Source organism: Eriocheir sinensis, chromosome 17 (genome assembly GCF_024679095.1).
Source record: "Eriocheir sinensis breed Jianghai 21 chromosome 17, ASM2467909v1, whole genome shotgun sequence".
NCBI lineage: Eukaryota > Metazoa > Arthropoda > Malacostraca > Decapoda > Varunidae > Eriocheir > Eriocheir sinensis.
In genome coordinates, this window is record NC_066525.1 from 12,687,907 (window position 1) to 12,709,719 (window position 21,813).

General features: G+C 39.2%; 1 protein-coding gene and 1 long non-coding RNA gene across 51 annotated transcripts in view; one reads left to right on the forward strand and one right to left on the reverse strand.

Annotated features, from left to right (window-relative positions):
* The window catches only part of LOC126999958 (60S ribosomal protein L17-like), a 30,536-nt gene extending 22,491 nt beyond the window's left edge, over window positions 1-8,045 (forward strand). For 27 of the 50 annotated variants that reach the window (XM_050863210.1, XM_050863212.1, XM_050863164.1 and 24 more), the window contains 16 exons: window positions 115-156; window positions 332-373; window positions 534-591; window positions 1,693-1,731; window positions 1,919-1,962; window positions 2,530-2,571; window positions 2,747-2,788; window positions 2,949-3,006; window positions 4,111-4,149; window positions 4,337-4,380; window positions 4,944-4,985; window positions 5,161-5,202; window positions 5,363-5,420; window positions 6,811-6,865; window positions 7,244-7,282; window positions 7,464-8,045. The gene's annotated coding sequence lies outside the window, so the exon portion shown is untranslated. The remainder of the gene's footprint in view (window positions 1-114; window positions 157-331; window positions 374-533; window positions 592-1,692; window positions 1,732-1,918; window positions 1,963-2,529; window positions 2,572-2,746; window positions 2,789-2,948; window positions 3,007-4,110; window positions 4,150-4,336; window positions 4,381-4,943; window positions 4,986-5,160; window positions 5,203-5,362; window positions 5,421-6,810; window positions 6,866-7,243; window positions 7,283-7,463) is intronic. The other 23 variants (XM_050863176.1, XM_050863175.1, XM_050863201.1 and 20 more) reach the window with 22 other exon arrangements.
* On the reverse strand, window positions 7,663-15,601 carry LOC126999961 (uncharacterized). Its single transcript, XR_007753678.1, has 2 exons — window positions 13,819-15,601; window positions 7,663-9,614 (listed from the first exon to the last, which is right to left on the reverse strand). It is a non-coding gene; the product is annotated as an uncharacterized LOC126999961 (long non-coding RNA).
* Window positions 15,602-21,813: the final 6,212 nt, after the last annotated feature.

Genomic DNA, 21,813 nt, shown 5'->3' on the forward strand with positions numbered 1-21,813 from the left:
CTTCTTTCCCCGACCTAGTGTTTTTGAGGACAAGGAAGCTTCTGAACCTGATTAACTATGAAAATTTTCATTGTATCATACTTTCAGTGATCAAGTGTTTCATGTTTCTTACAGGAATGACTGCAGTGTTGCAACTCACTACGTTGTTGAATGGAGGTGAGAGACTTACTGTCTACCTTTTGCATGATCCTTTTTGTCCCAATGAGGAAAACTTTACATCCTGAATGAACTTTGCAGTTCTTGTTGATCATGCATGGCACTGAGTATAAAGTAACTGTTGTTATTTTCAGTCAAGAGAATTCCTCTTGTGACCATTTTTCATGTGTTTCAGAAGAGCAGATATGCAGATGACCCTTTATTGGTGTGTTCATGGGTATGTATCTAATTGTTTTCCTTTTGCCCTGTCTAGTGATGTGATGTTTTGCATAGTTCAACTGAAAACAATGTTGACAACAATTTACTGAGAAACCAAAGCTTTTCATGATGTACGTCATATTATGGTGCCTATTTTCATATTCTTTCCTGTTGAACAGCTGGTACTGGTGTGTCGTGGTTGGAGAAAAACAGCTCTGAAGAGGATATTTGTTTGAGGTATTTATTATTTTTTTATTTATTTATTTATTTATTTATTTATTTTTTTTTTTTAAGTATTAATTAATTTCTTAACCCATAAAGGGTGGGGATGTTCTGACATTTTCCCCAAAATTGCACACTTTCCATTTCCTTTATCCATCCTTCTTCAGTCTGCCACAAACCTGAAATCTCTGTCATGTGGTATTTCCATAGTGACGTGATGAAATTCAATATCTTTTAGCTCGCAGCAGACCTCTGTTCAGAATGCTGTGTAGGTTGTGGGTGGTATTGCCTTGCAATCACCTCTCCCACTCCCTGCACTTGAACCTGCTGCAAAGCCCCTTCATTACCCTCATATTCTGAATTTAATAACCCTGAAGGGTAGTGAGAGGCAACTTTAGGTTTTTCAATGTCTCTTCCACCATCACCATAATGAAATTGATCTACCAGGGTGGCCAAAAAAGCGTGGTTGCAGAATAACAGGGCTCGGCCTTCCTGATAAAACAAGGTGCTAAAGTTCAACGCTTCTGCCATCACTGTCTTACCACTAATACCACTTTCGAGGCTTGAAAAAGACACTCTGCCCTCTCCCAATTGTGCTCACATTGTGAGCTCTTTTAGGAGCAAAAGGAGGCTTATGAAGAGTTGAGATCACTGGCTGTGGACACTCAGGTGCACAATCAGACAAGATAGATGCAACTCTTCCTGCCATTGTTACAGTCACAGAAACGCTGGGGATGGCACAGAGGAGATGTCTGGCACCCTAAGAGTCACGCAGACCCATAAATCCCCACGTAAACTTCAAAATTAATATAGAAAATGGCAGACCGTAAAAACCTGTCACCTGCCCATTAGGGTTTTACATAGTCTTTATTCTTGTCATATGTCCAAATCTCCTCACCCATTCAACCACTTGACATCCATTTCCCCAACCATTACACCCAACCTAAATTATATGTAATTATTTCATTCACAATAATGTGATTGTAAGGTGATGAGTTTATCTTCTTTCCCCGACCTAGTGTTTTGAGGACCAGGAAGCTTCTGAACATAATACACAATCAATGTTTTTTTGTTGTTTCATACAGTCAATGATCAAGTATTTCATGTTTCTTGCAGGAATGACAAGTGTGTTGCTTCACTGCCACTACCATGAAGGTGAGAATCCTGCCCAATACCTTTTGCATAAGTAATATATAGGTGTCTTTACCCTAATGAGGAAAATTTACTATCATGAATGAACTTTGCAGTTCTTGCTGATCATGCATGGCACTGAGTTTATAAAGTAACTGTTGTTATTGTTGGTCTGAAGGGATTACTCTTAACTATTTCTCGTGTGTTTCAGGAGTGGAGATCTACTGCTGTGTCTTTCTTTGGTGTTTTTTTTGTGTAAGTATTTCACAAATGTTTTCACATTGCTCTATCTTGTGATATGATATCTTGCGTAGTTCAACTGAAAGTAGTGTTGACATATGTATACTGAAAATATATTAATTGTATTTGTCACTGGTCATGTAAAGGTGATAGTTTCTTTTTATCTTCAGAACAAACAGCTTATATTGGTTTATCATGTTTGAATGCTGCAAGTAACATTCAAGAAGATTTCTGTATTGATTAGTTTTTTAGCTTTATATTCATGTTAGTCAATAATATTATCTAATTACATTTCATAGTCTTCATCCTCATCACTTGTCCAAGCCATGCAAGAATACTCACCATGATTCACCCATTCAACCTCAACCACTCCATATCCATTCCTTTCCCTATTATGCACGTACCACAATCACATGTCTTGTGCCGTCATTTTCATCCATAGATGTGCTCATAACATGATGAGTTTATCTTCTTTCCCCGACCTAGTGTTTTTGAGGACAAGGAAGCTTCTGAACCTGATTAACTATGAAAATTTTCATTGTATCATACTTTCAGTGATCAAGTGTTTCATGTTTCTTACAGGAATGACTGCAGTGTTGTAACTCCCTACTTTGTTGAATGGAGGTGAGAGACTTACTGTCTACCTTTTGCATGATCCTTTTTGTCCCAATGAGGAAAACTTTCCATCCTGAATGAACTTTGCAGTTCTTGTTGATCATGCATGGCACTGAGTATAAAGTAACTGTTGTTATTTTCAGTCAAGAGAATTCCTCTTGTGACCATTTTTCATGTGTTTCAGAAGAGCAGATATGCAGATGACCCTTTATTGGTGTGTTCATGGGTATGTATCTAATTGTTTTCCTTTAGCCCTGTCTAGTGATGTGATGTTTTGCATAGTTCAACTGAAAACAATGTTGACAACAATTTACTGAGAAACCAAAGCTTTTCATGATGTACGTCATATTATGGTGCCTATTTTCATATTCTTTCCTGTTGAACAGCTGGTATTGGTGTGTCGTGGTTGGAGAAAAACAGCTCTGAAGTGGATATTTGATTGAGGTATTTATTATTATTATTTTTTATTTATTTATTTATTTATTTATTTTTTTTTTTTTTAAGTATTAATTAATTTCTTAACCCATAATGGGTGGGGATGTTCTGACATTTTCCCCAAAATTGCACACTTTCCATTTCCTTTATCCATCCTTCTTCAGTCTGCCACAAACCTGAAATCTCTGTCATGTGGTATTTCCATAGTGACGTGATGAAATTCAATATCTTTTAGCTCGCAGCAGACCTCTGTTCAGAATGCTGTGTAGGTTGTGGGTGGTACTGCCTTGCAATCACCTCTCCCACTCCCTGCACTTGACCCTGCTGCAAAGCCCCTTCATTACCCTCATATTCTGAATTTAATAACCCTGAAGGGTAGTGAGAGGCAACTTTAGGTTTTTCAATATCTCTTCCACCATCACCATAATGAAATTGATCTACCAGGGTGGCCAAAAAAGCGTGGTTGCAGAATAACAGGGCTCGGCCTTCCTGATAAAACAAGGTGCTAAAGTTCAACGCTTCTGCCATCACTGTCTTACCACTAATACCACTTTCGAGGCTTGAAAAAGACACTCTGCTCTCTCCCAATTGTGCTCACACTGTGAGCTCTTTTAGGAGCAAAAGGAGGCTTATGAAGAGTTGAGATCACTGGCTGTGGACACTCAGGTGCACAATCAGACAAGAAAGATGCAACTCTTCCTGCCATTGTTACAGTCACAGAAACACTGGGGATGGCACAGAGGAGATGTCTGGCACCCTAAGAGTCACGCAGACCCATAAATCCCCACGTAAACTTCAAAATTAATATAGAAAATGGCAGACCGTAAAAACCTGTCACCTGCCCATTAGGGTTTTACATAGTCTTTATTCTTGTCATATGTCCAAATCTCCTCACCCATTCAACTACTTGACATCCATTTCCCCAACCATTACACCCAACCTAAATTATATGTAATTATTTCATTCACAATAACGTGATTGTAAGGTGATGAGTTTATCTTCTTTCCCCGACCTAGTGTTTTGAGGACAAGGAAGCTTCTGAACATAATACACAATCAATGTTTTTTTGTTGTTTCATACAGTCAATGATCAAGTATTTCATGTTTCTTGCAGGAATGACAAGTGTGTTGCTTCACTGCCACTACCATGAAGGTGAGAATCCTGCCCAATACCTTTTGCATAAGTAATATATAGGTGTCTTTACCCTAATGAGGAAAATTTACTATCATGAATGAACTTTGCAGTTCTTGCTGATCATGCATGGCACTGAGTTTATAAAGTAACTGTTGTTATTGTTGGTCTGAAGGGATTACTCTTAACTATTTCTCGTGTGTTTCAGGAGTGGAGATCTACTGCTGTGTCTTTCTTTGGTGTTTTTTTTGTGTAAGTATTTCACAAATGTTTTCATATTGCTCTATCTTGTGATATGATGTCTTGCGTAGTTCAACTGAAAGTAGTGTTGACATGTGTGTACTGAAAATATATTAATTATGTCACTGGTCATGTAAAGGTGATAGTTTCTTTTTATCTTCTGAACAAACTGCTTATATTGGTTTATCATGTTTGAATGCTGCAAGTAACATTCAAGAAGATTACTGTATTGATTAGTTTTTTAGCTTTATATTCATGTTAGTCAATAATATTATCTAATTACATTTCATAGTCTTCATCCTCATCACTTGTCCAAGCCATGCAAGAATACTCACCATGATTCATCCATTCAACCTCAACCACTCCAAATCCATTCCTTTCCCTATTATGCACGTACCACAATCACATGTCTTGTGCCGTCATTTTCATCCATAGATGTGCTCGTAACATGATGAGTTTATCTTCTTTCCCCGACCTAGTGTTTTTGAGGACAAGGAAGCTTCTGAACCTGATTAACTATGAAAATTTTCATTGTATCATACTTTCAGTGATCAAGTGTTTCATGTTTCTTACAGGAATGACTGCAGTGTTGCAACTCACTACTTTGTTGAATGGAGGTGAGAGACTTACCGTCTACCTTTTGCATGATCCCTTTTGTCCCAATGAGGAAAACTTTCCATCCTGAATGAACTTTGCAGTTCTTGTTGATCATGCATGGCACTGAGTATTAAGTAACTGTTGTTATTTTCAGTCAAGAGAATTCCTCTTGTGACCATTTTTCATGTGTTTCAGAAGAGCAGATATGCAGATGACCCTTTATTGGTGTGTTCATGGGTATGTATCTAATTGTTTTCCTTTAGCCCTGTCTAGTGATATGATGTTTTGCATAGTTCAACTGAAAACAATGTTGACAACAATTTACTGAGAAACCAAAGCTTTTCATGATGTAGGTCATATTATGGTGCCTATTCTCATATTCTTTCCTGTTGAACAGCTGGTATTGGTGTGTCATGGTTGGAGAAAAACAGCTCTGAAGAGGATATTTGTTTGAGGTATTTATTATTATTGTTTTTTATTTATTTATTTATTTATTTTTTAAGTATTAATTTATTTCTTAACCCATAAAGGGTGGAGATGTTCTGACATTTTCCCCAAAATTGCACACTTTCCATTTCCTTTATCCATCCTTCCTCTTCAGTCTCCCACGAACCTGAAGAGTCTGTCATGTGGTATTTCCATAGTGACGTGATGAAATTCAATATCTTTTTGCTTGCAGCAGACCTGTGTTCAGAATGCTGTGTAGGTGTAGGTTGTGGGTGTTGCAGCATTGCAATCACCTCTCCCACTCCCTGCACGTGAACCTGCTGCAAAGCCCCTTCATTACCCTCATATTCTGAATTTAATAACCCTGAAGGGTAGTGAGATGCAACTTTAGGTTTTTCAATATATCTTCCACCATCACCATAATGAAATTGATCTACCAGGATGGCCACCAAGGCGTGGTTGCACAATAACAGGGCTCGGCCTTCCTGATAAAATGAGGGGCTAAAGTTCAACGCTTCTGCCATCACTGTCTTACTACTAATACCACTTTCAAGACTTGAAAAAGACACTCGGCTCTCTCCCCAATTGTGCTCACATTGCAAGCTCTTTTAGGAGCAAAATGAGGCTTATGAAGAGTTGAAATCACTGGTTGTGGACACTCAGGTGCACAATCAGACAAGAAAGATGCAACTCTTCCTGCCATTGTTACAGTCACAGAAACGCTGGGGATGGCACAGAGGAGATGTCTGGCACCCTAAGAGTAGGTGGTGGCCGAACTGGTAGCGTACTGGGCCCACATTCACCACGTGATGGACGACGCGGGTTCGAATCCCCACGCTACCACTCGGATTTTTCAGTCACCGCCGAGTGGCTTAAAACTACCCACATGCTGTCCTGAAGACCACCCATCAACCCGGACTCTAGAGGAAGCCGTCCAAGCGAATCAAGAACGAGTTCCGGGGGGCAGCATGAGCCAATGCAAGATGGCGCCACTATAAACACTTGCCTGCGCCAGAACGGGCTGGGCCGACCATCAGGCCCCACCTGGAAGAAGCCTTGGGCCGACCATCAGGCCCCACCAGGAAGATGCCTACCGGCGCAACAGGCACCGACGTAATAAAATAAAAAAATAATTATAAAAAAAAAAAAAAAAAGACCCATAAATCCCCATGCAAACTTCAAAATTAGTGTAGAAAATGGCAGACCGTAAAAACCTGTCACCTGCCCATTAGGGGTTTACATAGTCTTTATTCTTGTCATATGTCCAAATCTCCTCAGCCATTCAACCACTTGACATCCACTTTCCCTCCTATTACACCCAACCTAAATTAAATGTAATTATTTCATTCACAACAATGTGATTGTAAGGTGACGAGTTTATCTTCTTTACTCGAACAGCTGGTGTTGGTGTGTTGTGGGAGAAAAACAGCTCTGAAGAGGATATTTGTTTGAGGTATTTATTATTGTTATATTTACCTTCAAGTTTGCATATTTTTAAAAATGCATAAAAAATCATACATTTATTTCTTAACATAGTCTTTATTCAAATCATACATTTATTTCTTAACATAGTCTTTATTCGTGTCACATTCCAAACCACCACATTTTACTCATTCATCCACTTGACATCCACTCCCTTTCCTATTACACCATATCTAAATTATAGTTTGTGTAATTATTTCCTTCACAACAATGTGATTGTAAGGTGATGAGTTTATCTTCTTTCCCCGACCTAGTATTTTGAGGACAAGGAAGCTTCTGAACATAATACACAATCAATGTTTTCATTGTTTCATACAGTCGATGATCAAGTATTTCTTGGTTCTTGCAGGAATGACAAGTGTGTTGCCTCACTGCCACTACCATGAAGGTGAGAATCCTGCCCAATACCTTTTGCATAAGTAATATATATGTTTACCCTAATGAGGAAAATTTACTATCATGAATGAACTTTGCAGTTCTTGCTGATCATGCATGGCACTGAGTTTATAAAGTAACTTGTTGTTGGTGGTCTGAAGGGATTACTCTTAACCATTTCTCGTGTGTTTCAGGAGTGGAGATCTACAGGCGCAAGAACCATAGGAAGGAAAGGAGGCGGAGGAAGGACAAGAGCAGCAGCAGGTTAAAATTGTTCTGGTTGTGGATTGAAAGAACTGGTGGAGTTGCTAGACCTAAGCCTAGGCTTGGCATGCTAGTCACAATACTCATTCTCTCTTTCTCCTAGCTACTCTGCCACTATCACTCCCAATCTTTTCCTTACTCACCAGCTCCACCCTCATTCCTTCAACACACACAGACAGAAACACTGTTTTTCTTAGCTTAATCTTTTAGTATACTTTCTGACAATGACTTGTTAGGCTCCAGTGTAAATGCTCCCCTACTCTGGGGAATAACGAGGCTTATAATAGATACCCCCAAACATATGTTCCCCCACCCACCCTCTCATCAGCTGCTCCATCCACACAGGACCCACAGGATGGTGACAAACCCCACAGACATGCCCCCCAAACACATAAGAGACCCTCTCACCACAGTACACACTATGTTGACGTACACCACAGACAACTTTCCCCTTCTGACCCTTTCCCAATGTTCTATGTACTATCTTCTATCAATAAAATATTTACTTATAAGTGTGTATTATTTCATAAGCTTCAAAGATACGTCAAGTTTAATAGAGATGGAAGTGATGAAAAAGATGGCACAAGACAAAACTGTACCATAGTTGGTTTCATTCCATCCGTCCATTCACGAGCATAGATGTGGCACATATGTATTGCTATACATTTCCTGACTGGATGAAAATCAACTTTAAAGCTATTATTTCAATAAAATATTTGAATGTTCAGGTATACAATAAAACTAGCCTTATAAATCCCAAGGCTGCTGATTTGCATTGATAATATACCATACAAGCACACGACAGTCAAGCTTCTTTCAAACAGCATCGTCAGATCATACTCGAATGAACAACAGCCTCTCAACCTATCAGTTATCTCATTTTAGGTTATAGGCATTAATTATTGCATGTAAATCACACAGGTTATTCAAAATGGCATGAAATATAATCATGTTATGCTGGGCCATTTTGAATACAATTACATATGTGATTTACATGCAATAAATAATTGAAATACCTTTTATTTGCACTTGCGAAGCCAGATCTCTTATATAGAACTTGAAATGAACTAAATTATGGGCACTTAATCTATGCTGAGGCTAACTTAAAGCTGTGAGTGGCTAAGAAATGGCTAAATATGAGGGTAGCATAACAGCACTGGGTATGTATGCATTAGCATGCTCCTCTCATGTTCATGCAGCCACTTTTTTCACTTAAAAATCATTTAGGCATCTTTTTTTACAAAATTAGCATACTAGTGACAGCTGGCATCCAACCCTGATGCTCCTGCTCAAAACTGACCCAGGAGTGAATTGCCAATTGCCACATCACCATGGCCTCCAATTTACTCAGATTTGGGGTCAAGTTATGCACATTGGACAAAACTGACGGTAACTAAACACGTTTGGACAAATGGCCATGCTGAAGCACAGGTTTTAAAAGGCCATTGTTCACTCGAATATGATCTGACAATGCTAGTTGTTACAAGCTTGTCTCCCGTTTGTATGCCAAGAAATTGTGGGAGCCAATTCACAAGATCTAAATGGAATGCAAGAAATGAATTTATGGAGTAGTGGATAGACATGGAATGTGCCGGAGCTGCATAAAAGAAGGAATTACCTCAAGGGAGACTTGCAGGAGTGTGAAAATCAATGAAGATGAACTACTGTGTGGTTATAAAATAATAATGAATGAATTCAGAGTATTATAAAATGGACAGTGTCATTAGACAAACTCCTGAGCTTGAACTGAAGTGAACAGGACAGGAGGAGGCACAGAACAAACTTGGAAGGAAGAGTGAGCAAGTTCTATCAATAATCAACACTGAACTGTCCTTCGAGTATAACAACTTTGATGTTCTCAGCTGGTTAAGTATACTGAGTTTGCTGCCCTGGTTAGGTAGTGATGACAAGCCGAGCTGTATGGCGAGGTCAACAGCAGCAGCAGCAGCAGCAGCAACAGACGCTTGTGATGCCATGGCTTTCAGGATGTGGAGGTGTCAACTATGATGTTCCTTGACAGACTGACACTGATACTGGCGAACTGTGGACCTCTTCTTCTGAGGCACCTCCTCTAGTCAGATCTGTGAACAGAAAGACCCATCACCATTCCATACAATACACAATAACACATTAGTACCTCATCATCATCAGCTCTTTCCTTAGCCAGGTAAGAGATAAGTTACAATAAAATCAGTCTGCAAGACCTTGCTTATTTCCAGCCAGCTCCCATTTTTAAGGCTTCATGGCTAAACCAAACATAGCAATTTACTTCTTTAGTAATATTATGGTGCGAGTATGCCATGGAAAAAAAGTAGTCTGAAGTAATGTCTCTGGAATTCAGTGAAGTGGAAAAACAGTTCAGAAGCTGCTGTGGGTTTTTGAGTAGGTATTGAGTAACAACTCCAAGTAACCTTGGATTACAGTCATAAGAGGCCTCAACATTGCTCATTCTTTATCTACCCTTAAACTCCAGTTACAAAGTACTTACCATAAGAAACATAAACCACTGAGAAAGATTCATAATACTACTAAGCTTACTGTCAATCCTACATCCCAAGACATTTCTCCCCCATCCAGAAACAGAATTTGAAAAGAGGAATGAAGAGAGAAGTGTTAAGAGAATGGAAAACATAAAAGTGGATGGAGTGGAGATACTGGGGCTATTAAAATCACTAGATGGTAAGAATATCAGGTAAAGTACTAAAAGAGTGCAGTGAACAGATAATAGAACCAATTCATGATGTTGCACTGGAGAGAGTTACAAAAGGCAGAAGTATGAGCATGGAGGTAAAGAGGGGAATAAGGAATAGTATTATCCTGGCAACTCAGTCATATGCATCAGAGACATGGACATGGAATGAAGCACAGCAATCGAGAATATGTGCAGTGGAAATGAGTTAGCCTATATAAGAGATGCATGTGGTGTGTCAGGATGGGATGGAGAAAGTGATAAAAGCGTGTATGAGCGGTATGGTATGGGTGTAACAGCGAAAGGAGTAGTGGAGTGGGTGAAGCGTGGTGCACTAAGATGGTTTGGACACGTGATGAGAATGGGGGAGAATGAATCTGTGAAGAGAATGTATATATGAGGGAAGGATTGAAGGAGGGGGTGTCAGGTGAAGATCACCTGTGAAGTGGGTAAATAGGGTGAGTGAGTATTGGAGCAAGAGAGTTGGAAATAGCAGGATAGAATGTGGTGAGAGGGAGTGCCAGAACAGGGAGATGGAGACACCTCTGCCGCGGCCATCCCCTGGAGGGAAGTCCCTGCGAGGTAGCAAGGCGTCAGAGATATAGATAAATACATAAATGTTGTTCAATCAAGACCAGGGAAGTCCCAGTCCAGTGGAAAAGGCACATGTGGTCCCATTATATAAGAACAGAAACAAAAAAAGAGCCTCTGATCTAACGACCAGTTTCTCTGACAAGTGTCATGTGCAAGCTGTATGAGAAGATAATTAAAAGACAGTGGGTAGACCATCTAGAGAGAAAATAATATATGAAAGTCAATTTGGATTCAGACAAGGTAAATCTTGTCACAATTTTAATATATTTTTACTAAAGAGTATTATATATAGTGCAGGAGAGAGACGAATGGGCAGACTGAATATTTTTGGACCTAAAAAAGGTATTTGATAAAGTTCAATATAAGCGACTGCTGTGGAAATTAGAAAATAGAGGAAGACTGGGGAGAAAAATGACAGAATGGATGAAAAATTACCTAGCAAACAGAGAAATGAGAACTGTGTTGAAAGATGAGATATCAGAATGGAGAACAGTCAAAAGTGGAGTTCCACAGGGATCAATGTTAGTGCCTATAATGTTTTTAATATACATATATAAATGATATGCCAGAAAAAGTAGAGTTACATGAGTATGTTTGCAGATGATGCCAAACTGCTTAGAAAAATAAGAGATGAGAATGATTGTAACAAACTGCAGGAAGATTCAAAGGCGATACATGAATGGAGTAAAAAATTGGAAATGGAGTTCATTGAAAAGAAGTGTCACAATAAAAATGGGCAAGAGTAAAAAGAGACCAAGTGGAGTGTATAGGATGGGAGGGGCAATCATCAACACAGTGAAGGAAGAAAAAAACTTAGGAATTATACTACAAGATACACTGACACCCGAGAAACACATAAACAAGATATCTGGAGAAACATATAGTCTGCTGCAAAATATTTGAGTGGCATTCCACTACTTGGTTGGGGACATGAAGAAAATAATAACAACATTGATTAGACCAAGGCTAGAGTATGCAGCAGTTGTCTGGTCACCACACTTGTAAGAAAAAGGACAAAAGGAAACTTAAAAGGATTCAAAGGATTCCAACTAAGATGGTACCAGAACTATCAAGCCTGCCATACAAGCTTAGATTAGAGGAACTGACTGGGCTTGACAATACTGGAAGAAAGAAGAGAAAGAATAGACCTGATAGTGTTGTACACCAATACGAGTGGAATGGAAATGTTGGATAGAAATTACTTAATCAAGATGGAATGAGGTAACTAAGAGGACATAGTAAGAAATTGTGAAAGGGAACTTGTTTGAAAGATTTAAGGCTGGGTTCACACGAGACACTTTTAGTGGTCAGTGGCCACCACAAAAAATGGCTACCACAAAAAATGGTGGGTAGGTGCACCATGCACATGAGCCACTCAGTGGCGGCCACTAATGAGGTCAGCACATGGGGTTATGGATCTTGTAGAGGCAGCAGCTGTCTGTGCTTTCTTGGCAAAAAGCGCTGAAGAAAGTACTGCCATGGGTTCACCCCATATATACTTTGCAACAAACTACTGCGTGTAGCATTCCACATATTATTTACAGAGCTAAAAGAACACGATAATTTTTTTACTACTTCAGGAGGTCACAGGATAGGTTTAATCATCTTATGACAATAATTGGTCCACGTATAACACGGGAGGACATCAACATGAGGAATTGTGTCCCAGTAGAAGAGAGACTTGAGGTAATTTTAATATAAGACTGAACATGAAGAATATTAAGTCACATTAGATGTAATTTATTCACATAATTCAGCTGTCTTTGCAGTTACATAACATTTTCCCCTTTCTACTTCCGGGTAAATAAAACTACCACATTCAGTAATTAGGTAATCCATACCAGAATCAATTAATATGCAAAACTGTGAAACGAAATGAAACCTTAGTTATGAAAGCATATGAGCTTATCCATTATATCCTGAACACAAGTTATGCGTGAAGGTCATACTTATACATCATTATGACATTTAAAAGTCAGGTGTTCAAGTGTCAAGACACGGAAAGCGGCAGGTGGCAGGGTGGTGGCCACCGATAGTGGCTCGTGTGCACGCTGCCATTTGAAACAATGGTATCTATCGCTGGCCACTGTGGCCGGCCACAGTGGCGTGGTCGGAAAATGGTTCCGCCCGCCACAACTCGCCACTGTTTTGTGGTGACCACAAAAAAGTGGCCCGAGTGCATGCACCCATAGAAATGTGTGTGTTCTATTTTGACCATTATTTTGTGGCGGCCACTGACCACTAAAAAGTGGATCGTGTGAATCCAGCCTTAAGATGTTCAGTTTTCCATACAGGAGTGTGGATACATGGACTGGACTGAGCAAAGATTCTGTTGAAGTGGGCAGGGTCCATAAAATGAAGGAAAAGTTGGACAAATATAGATTGGGAGACAGAACTGACTGAGCTTGGGCTCAGGCCCTGTATACTACAAACAGGTGGCCTAAGTACAAATAGGTAAACACACACACGCACACGCACACACACACACACTGGAACAGAGAAGGGAGAGAGGAATTTGATCATACTGTATAAGTTGGTAAATAAGTTTGATGAGGTGGATGGGGATGATCTCTTCTTAACTGCGAGAACGCAGGGGCTGAGAGGACATAGGAAGAAACTTAATTAGGGAACCTGTTTGAGAGACTTAAAAAAGTATATTTTTCCACATAAGTGTGTTAACACATGGAACAGCTTGCGGGAAGAGGTGGTGGAGGCGAACAGTGTCCAACAAATGAAGGAAAGGCTGGATTAATGTAGATACGGGGACGGGACTATTGGAGCTTAGCTCGGGCCCGGTAGACTACAAATAGGTAAACACACACACACGCACACACACACTTAGGTGTGAGATGGATATAAATGAGAGGCAGTGGTTAACGTGCGGGCTACGCGAGGGGAATAAAAATTTCGATGGTCTCACAGCTGTTTCGAGCAGAGCCTCTCTTCACCTCGACGCCGCGTGGTGGAGACAGCCAGTATACAGCAGCAGTGATAATGGTTACCTTGGAGTGCCGCGGAGCCCTGCTAGGTGTGCTCCATCCACGTGTAGTCCCCCAGCACAGGCAAGGCAGCACGGACGCGAGGCAGCCACAGGAGACACCATCACGCCAGCAGCTGGACCGGGCATGCGCAGTTTACGTTTTTTCTGGCCTCTAAAAGATGGATACGCAACGCCATCATTACTCATAACTACGTCTATGTCATAGCTGTATATTTGCATTACCTGGTGGTCGAGACGGCATGTTTCACCTCTATCAGCCAACCATTTATACCATTAATTTATTTGCTCCTTGCATACACTTAATTTCTTCCTTTGTTTTTCTGTGTTTTATTTTAATATAACGAATCTTAGAATTTCCTCCACTGCTTGGTGATATGAATATTGTACAGTACACATGTTTCTTGTATTACTGAAAATCACACTACGTATTGCCTGGGGGTCAGGCCGGGTGGCATATTCGTCCCTCCGATCTCTTTTAATTAATTGTGGTGTACCTTTGCAACAATTAAAACATCAATCAAGCAATCAGTTCGAATTTTTGTTCTGCAGGGTTAAAATCTTTAACGCTGCAGAACAAGAAAGGACACCCGTGGTGTCATATATAGCGTCTTCCATTTAGCGTAACCCGTTTCTGGGTCGTGATCTGGCGTGTTCCATTTAGCGAAACCAATCAGCTGACGCCGCAGCCTGCACCCATTTTAGAGGATCTGGGTGGCCCGGAGAGACCACACTGGAGAGCAGATCACTTTCGACCCAAGATCCAGGCCAGGACCAAGACTATCGCCGCCGCCGCCATTTGCATGCCTTATTTCCCATATTTGGGTATTTTTTGGTACAACCACTGCATCCAGGTGCTGCCTGGTTATCCGAAATTGTAGGTACTGTATGCCAGTTACATATTTACCCATAGATATGTGCCGAAAACCATGAATAATAAGTTAAAAGTGGTGCAGTGGGCGGGGCGTTGAAATTTTAACTTCGGGCCCAGCAAGAGGCCTGTAGTAGCTTTCAACGAAAACAGTTGGATGAATAGATGTGTGGAGAGCCATATATGTATGGCGGGGCAAGGGTTTTGTGGCCGGGCGAGGGAGGGGAGGGAAACGCGACGGCTGTGTTTTATATAGAATAGCACCCACCCGGATGTCACACTGGCCCTGTGTCCCGGGGTAATGGGCTCCCACCCACCACAGGCTCAATGGCCAATGCGACGGAGACGAGCACCGAGGCCACGCGCTGCTATAGCGTATGCCCCCAACTTTACCTTACAGTGACTGACGTGTTTATTGCCGATACATGCAGATTTACTATTCAAAATTATTATAACCATGGGTAGGCTACTAGTTAATTTTCATCATCATTGGTAACCCCCATTTATGCATATTGTAAGGATGAATCGTTTGTTTCAGTGACTTTGTTATGTTATTTGGGTCACTGATATAAAAAAAAATCCACACTGGACGTCAGGAGGATTCGCGGGTTGGAAGGCCACTGCCATTCTATAGGGGTGGGCAGGTACCGGTACCAGTACCGGTACTAACGGTACCAGCTAAACGGTACGGTACCGGTACCAGATTGCTCGGATTTATTTATTGGATTTATTGATAATTCTTCATGTCCGATTTTTTTTTAGGTTGCTACTAAATATTGTTATTGTTATTTGACTATGATCGAGTACATCCATAATAACTATACATGCTATTTTTTATCGAAAAAATAAATATTCACTTCATTCAGAGAGAGAGAGAGAGAGAGAGAGAGAGATCACCACTCAGTGAGTGGATATCTCGGTGATATGGGTACTCGATCATAGTCTAATAACAATAACAATATTTATTAGTAACCTAAAAAATAAAAAAAAATCGGACATGAAGAATTATCCAGTAACTCCAATAAATAAATCAAATAATAATATAATGGAAACGGGAGCTGTGATGTAAACGGAAAGCAGGACAAAATGGTGGGAACTTGGGGGGACGGTCAGCGAGGCAGTGACTCAGCGTCTCCATACAGGGCCCATACCACGTGATACCACATTGAGGCGGGCGGGCGAACACCGAGCGTCACTAAGATCCAGACGGTACCGGTACTAGCGGCAATGCGCAGTGCCGAGTGATCATGACGCTTCCCGGCACCCAAGTGATCATGAGGCTTCGCGGTACCAGGTACCGGTACCGGGTACCGCGAGGGATTCCTCGCGGTACCCGGTACTGCCTCGCTGACCGTCCCCCCAAGTTCCCATCATTTTGTCCTGCTTTCCGTTTCCATCACAGCTCCCGTTTCCATTATTTTATTATTTTATTTATTTATTGGAGTTACTGGATAATTCTTCATGTCTGATTCTTTTTCTTTTTTAGGTTGCTAATAAATATTGTTATTGTTATTAGACTATGATCGAGTACACCCATAATAACTTAATAATATACATGCTATTTTTTTATCGAAAAAATAAATATTCACTTCATTCAGAGAGAGAGAGAGAGAGAGAGAGAGAGAGAGTTTTCTTTACAGGAAATTTATTTGGGAATTTCATCAGAAGACATAGATAAAAAAAATACTCCTGGTACCAGTACCGGTGCTAACGGTACCTGAGTTTTCGGTACCAGTACTACCGGTACTCAAATTAACGGTACTTGCCCATCCCTACCATTCTACCTCTGCGAGCGAACCACCTCACCTAGCCTCGCCTTCCGCCCTTGACGTCACCAACAGTTAAACAAGTAGTCTGACCATCACCCTATACATTGATGCAAGTACATACACACGCACACACTAGTACAACCACTTACACACGTAAGATAGTTTACACATAATTACTCATTCACGCACACTCACATACGCTCACACAGCCACCCATACGCCAGTACATTACAGTACTGAAAAATCAGTAGTGCGGTTGCGGTAGTGCGGTACTATTTTCGGAGTAGTGCGGTCCCATTTTTTTCCTTCTCAGTGCGGTACGCGGTGTGCGGTACTGCGGTAGCGGTAGTCAAAAAATGAAAAATCGGTCGGTACCACGGACGGGTCCGGTCGTCCGGGGTTGAAATGGCCGGCACCGCGTGGGTTAAAGAAAACTCGCAGTGTAGTAGTTTAGTCTGTCTATTAGTATTTAGTTTTGAACAATAACTAAAAAGTCAGAATGATTGAATCACTGATTCTGATGACGGATACCGATTGACTGATTGAGTCCGATTCACTGCAGAGAAAAAAAAATTATATATATATATATATATATATATATATATATATATATATATATATATATATATATATATATATATATATATATTACAGGGAATATGTGAAACTAGGGATTACACGTAAACCCTGAAATAATCAGGGATTTCATGTAATCGCTGTGACCATCAGCAAATACATGAAATCTCTAAATTTTGTTGGGATTTCGTGAAATCACTGGTTTATAAGGTGTCCTGATACACAAATTCCCTGTTAACTTAACAAGTATGAGGTTCTACAATGTGGTGATATTGAAAAGCTTATTAAGAAGAGACGCAGGCCAGAGGATGATATTTTGTATTATGTCTCTATAGATGACACCTATGATATAATCAAGCGGGCACATCTTGCCACTGGCCACGGTGGGAGGGATTGCATGCTGAAGAAAATTGGAAAGAAGTATGCCAATATCACAGAGTATGCTTTACAACTCTTCAAATCGCCCAATTTTATCAAATGAATTCAGTTCACGAGCCCAAATTGATCTCATTGATATGCAATCTATGGCACATAAGTCATTCAAATGGATCTTTGTTTACCAAGAACATTTGACAAAATTTGTCATCCTCCGTGCTCTGAAATCAAAACGAGCTGCAGAAGTTGCTCATCATTTACTGGATATCTTTCTTTTATTTGGTGCCCCGTCCATTTTCCAGAGTGACAATGGCAGTGAGTTTACAGCCGAGGTGATAAATGAACTCAAAGTACCGTGGCCTAAACTGGTCATAGTACATGGTAAACCACGGCATCCACAGAGCCAAGGGTCAGTGGAACGTGCAAATGCCGATATTAAGGATATGCTTGTGGCTTGGATGAGTGACAACCAGACAAATGAGTGGTCAGTGGGGATAAAGTTTGTGCAGTTTTATAAAAATTCCAGTCTACATTCTGGCATTAAAAGAGCTCCTTACAGTGCAATGTTTGGATGTGATGTTAAGGTTGGACTTACGTCATCATCCTTGCCAAACGAAATCATTGACCGCATGCAGAGTGAAGATGAATAAATAGTTGACCAGATATCATTTTAAATAAAATTGATGATTTAAATAAAGTTAACCAACATTACGAATTACATAATTTTTATTCTTAATTTTTGTGATTTTATATTATTCCAACATATTTTATCATTTAAATGAAAGTGCATTATTGACATATCATGTAATAAACCTTATGAAGAATGTTACATGATTTTTTTTCTTAATTCCTTATTATTTTATAGTTTCCTGCAGATATATTTTACCATTTAGATGTCAATGCATTACTGATATACCATACAAACTGCTCTATAGGTGTTATATTTTATATTAAACACATTTTTAGAGATTTCGCGTAATAACTGGAGTTAAAAAACAGTGATTTCACGAAATCCCTACAAAATTTAGAGATTTCATGTATTTGCTGATGGTCACAGCGATTACATGAAATCCCTGATTATTTCAGGGTTTACGTGTAATCCCTAGTTTCACATATTCCCTGTAATATATATATATATATATATATATATATATATATATATATATATATATATATATATATATATATATATATATATATATATATATACACATATGAGCATGCTGCGCGCAAATGTCGTCTTGGATTTTTTTTTTTTTTTTTTTTTTTTTTTACGTTGTGGCCTATTGCGCCTGTAGGCTTCTTCCCGCTGGGACCTGATGGTCGGCCCAAGTCTTCTTCGCGGTGGGGCCTGATGGTCGGCCCAGCCCGTTACGGCGCAGGCGAGTGTTTATAGTGGCACCATCTTGATAGTTTTCAAAGTACCGCAAAAAAGTACCGCAGGATTTTTTTGTGCGGTCTGCGGTATTTTCAGAAATTTTGCGGTAGCGTTTTTTTTTTTTTTTTTATTTATTTTTTTTTTTTTTTTTATTTACGTCGTGGCCTGTTGCGCCGGTACTACCGGACTAAGTACCGCACTTGCCCACCTCTGTTATCGCCCCAACTCGGGTGAAGCAGCAGGCGCAGGGTAGCGGGTCAGCGGTCACATGCCTCAGGCGTGTTCCATGGATATTAACCCTGTTGAGGTCTCATGGTACACTATTTTGACGCAGCATCTGCACAAAACAAGTTATTACAGGCGACTTACTTTTTTCAGTTTTCAAATAAAGTTTTTTTGCAAAATTGTTTCATTATTCCCTAATACCTTATAAAATAATGTTTGAAGTGTTGGATGCAAGAAACTGGACTCCTCTATGTAGTTTAGTTCCAGGGATATACCCCTTTAAACTTTTTGTCACGAATATGACTCATGATACCAATACCGTAAAAAAAATCTTATGATACCTGAGCAGGGTTAAATATATATATATATATATATATATATATATATATATATATATATATATATATATATATATATATATATATATATATATATATATATATATATATATATATATATATATATATATATATATATATATATATATATATATATATATATATATATATATATATATATATATATATATATATATATATGATTGCCGATCATTAAGAGGATAAAAAAAGTATGGTAAGTCAACTAAAGAAGAATTAGGTAACTTTTGTAGGAGTGAATTTGAGATGAAACCATCAACCAAAGTAATAACTATTTATATTACTTCCAGTAAATTTCATTGAGGCTTATGATGACAAGAAAATTGAGTTAATTAAGGTACACAAAATAGCCTGTCAAAGTATGTGCTGGTAAAAGTGAATTGTAAATGTGGGTTGTTTTGTCGACTGTAGTAGCAAAAGCAACGTTGGTTGGCAATATCTCTGGTTTGTTGGTGGTCATTCAAAATTGTCACCATATATGCTATTTCTACCAAGGACCCATAAGAGAATCTCAGGATCAACAATTACTACCGCCAAGCAATGAACACTGAGCCACTGAAATCCTTTACAAATCCTTTAAGAGTAATCCTGTCCTGAAGCACTTGATAATGTCTTATGAAATTCTATATATGTAACAATCAAATGTAGAGTTATTTAGCCCGACACATGAATTTTTTTGATGTAATATGGACTATGTATTGCTCTACCTTAGCACTAAGAATAATATCAGGGGTGAAAGTAAGCCGGCGCACAGTGGTACGCGGCGGTACGCCGTACCGGTAAGAGATATACAGCCGTCTACAGCTGGTACACAGGGGTACGCTTTTGAAGACACAACTTTCACTCCTGGCTACCTACCAGGCGACAGGATTTGTTTGTAAACATGAAACGCTCGTATTGCAAAATAGCTCATTATATTTGGCGGATTTCTAGCGGATTTGGATACCCAATCTAGCACATTTTCGTCCATCAGAGTTGACAGCACTGCCTGAGTGGCTTGCGTTCTCAGTTTCTCACGGGTTCTGGACGAGAAGAGTGGCGGCCAGTGTCGCGTGCACAGGGGTATGCCGTACCGGGAAGAGATATACAGCCGTCTACAGTCAGTATGCAGAGGTACGCTTTTGAAGACAGTACTGGCAAGTATCCAATCTTATTTTCACCCCTGACTAATATGTTACTCATGTAAGGAAAGGCATCATCTTCATCTCACATTTAATCTAAACACTGTACCACAGGGCCAGATGGGGCTCACATTTATGCTCTCCAACATATTTCCTTTCAGTGAATAACTAACAAACTAGTACAAGTTGTATTAATTATTCACTTACATTAACCTACAAAGTCAGTTCATCAATTACAAACAAATCTTTACCCCTTGTGTTAAGAAGAGCACAAACATACCCTGGCCCCATACAGAAGGAACATGTCTTCTCATCATGGTCCAGCAAAATAAATTAATATTAATTAACATTAGTTTCACTTGTATACAAGGCAGTGGGTACACTATTGGCTTCCTAACCTTGGCAGTGATGAACTGGAAAAAAGAGCCTCACAATAGTCTTCCGTACAAGAGATCAATTACATCACAAGCAACATCAGCGCACCATGGCAGTAGATCTCATTAATGAATACAACAGCTTCCATGTCAGGAGTACAACTCCCACACTTCAAAACAGTATTGCAAAACAAGAAGAATTGGTGATTCCTTCAAAAATATTACCAAGTGAATATATATATATATATATATATATATATATATATATATATATATATATATATATATATATATATATATATATATATATATATATATATATATATATATATATATATATATATATATATATAAAATCATGTGATATCTAACAAAAGACACTTCTCAGTGCACTGATATTTTGTATATTCACTGTATATTCATACACAAGAGCACTTTGAGTTTGATGAAAGAGCATTAAAAATTGTCATCATTTGGTAGACAGGCAGTAACCGTTGCTGGCATACAAACTACCTATACACTTACTGTTAATTACCTGAATGGTACTGGCAGTGCTAGTTTTATGTATCACTATAACAATAAAATTGTTTGGACAGTATAAGTCCCACAAACAATCAATAAAATATTTAAACTGAATGATACAACAAAAATACATACAAAATCACTTTTGCACTCCGTTGACAGACTATTCAAAATGAGTGTTAGATGGCTTACATATAAATTACAGCATACACAGTAAAATGTTTTGGGCGCTGATGTGCTAAAATCCAGGCATTGATTATATAGCTACGAATTTTTTTCCACATTTACAATACAATTGCATGTCTAGACTGTTGGCTCTTGCAGTGCAGTTTAGTACAGACTATGCTGTGTAAAAACATCTGATCCCTGTGAGAAATAGGTTATGTGTAAAATGCACGTGTTCTTTATAAA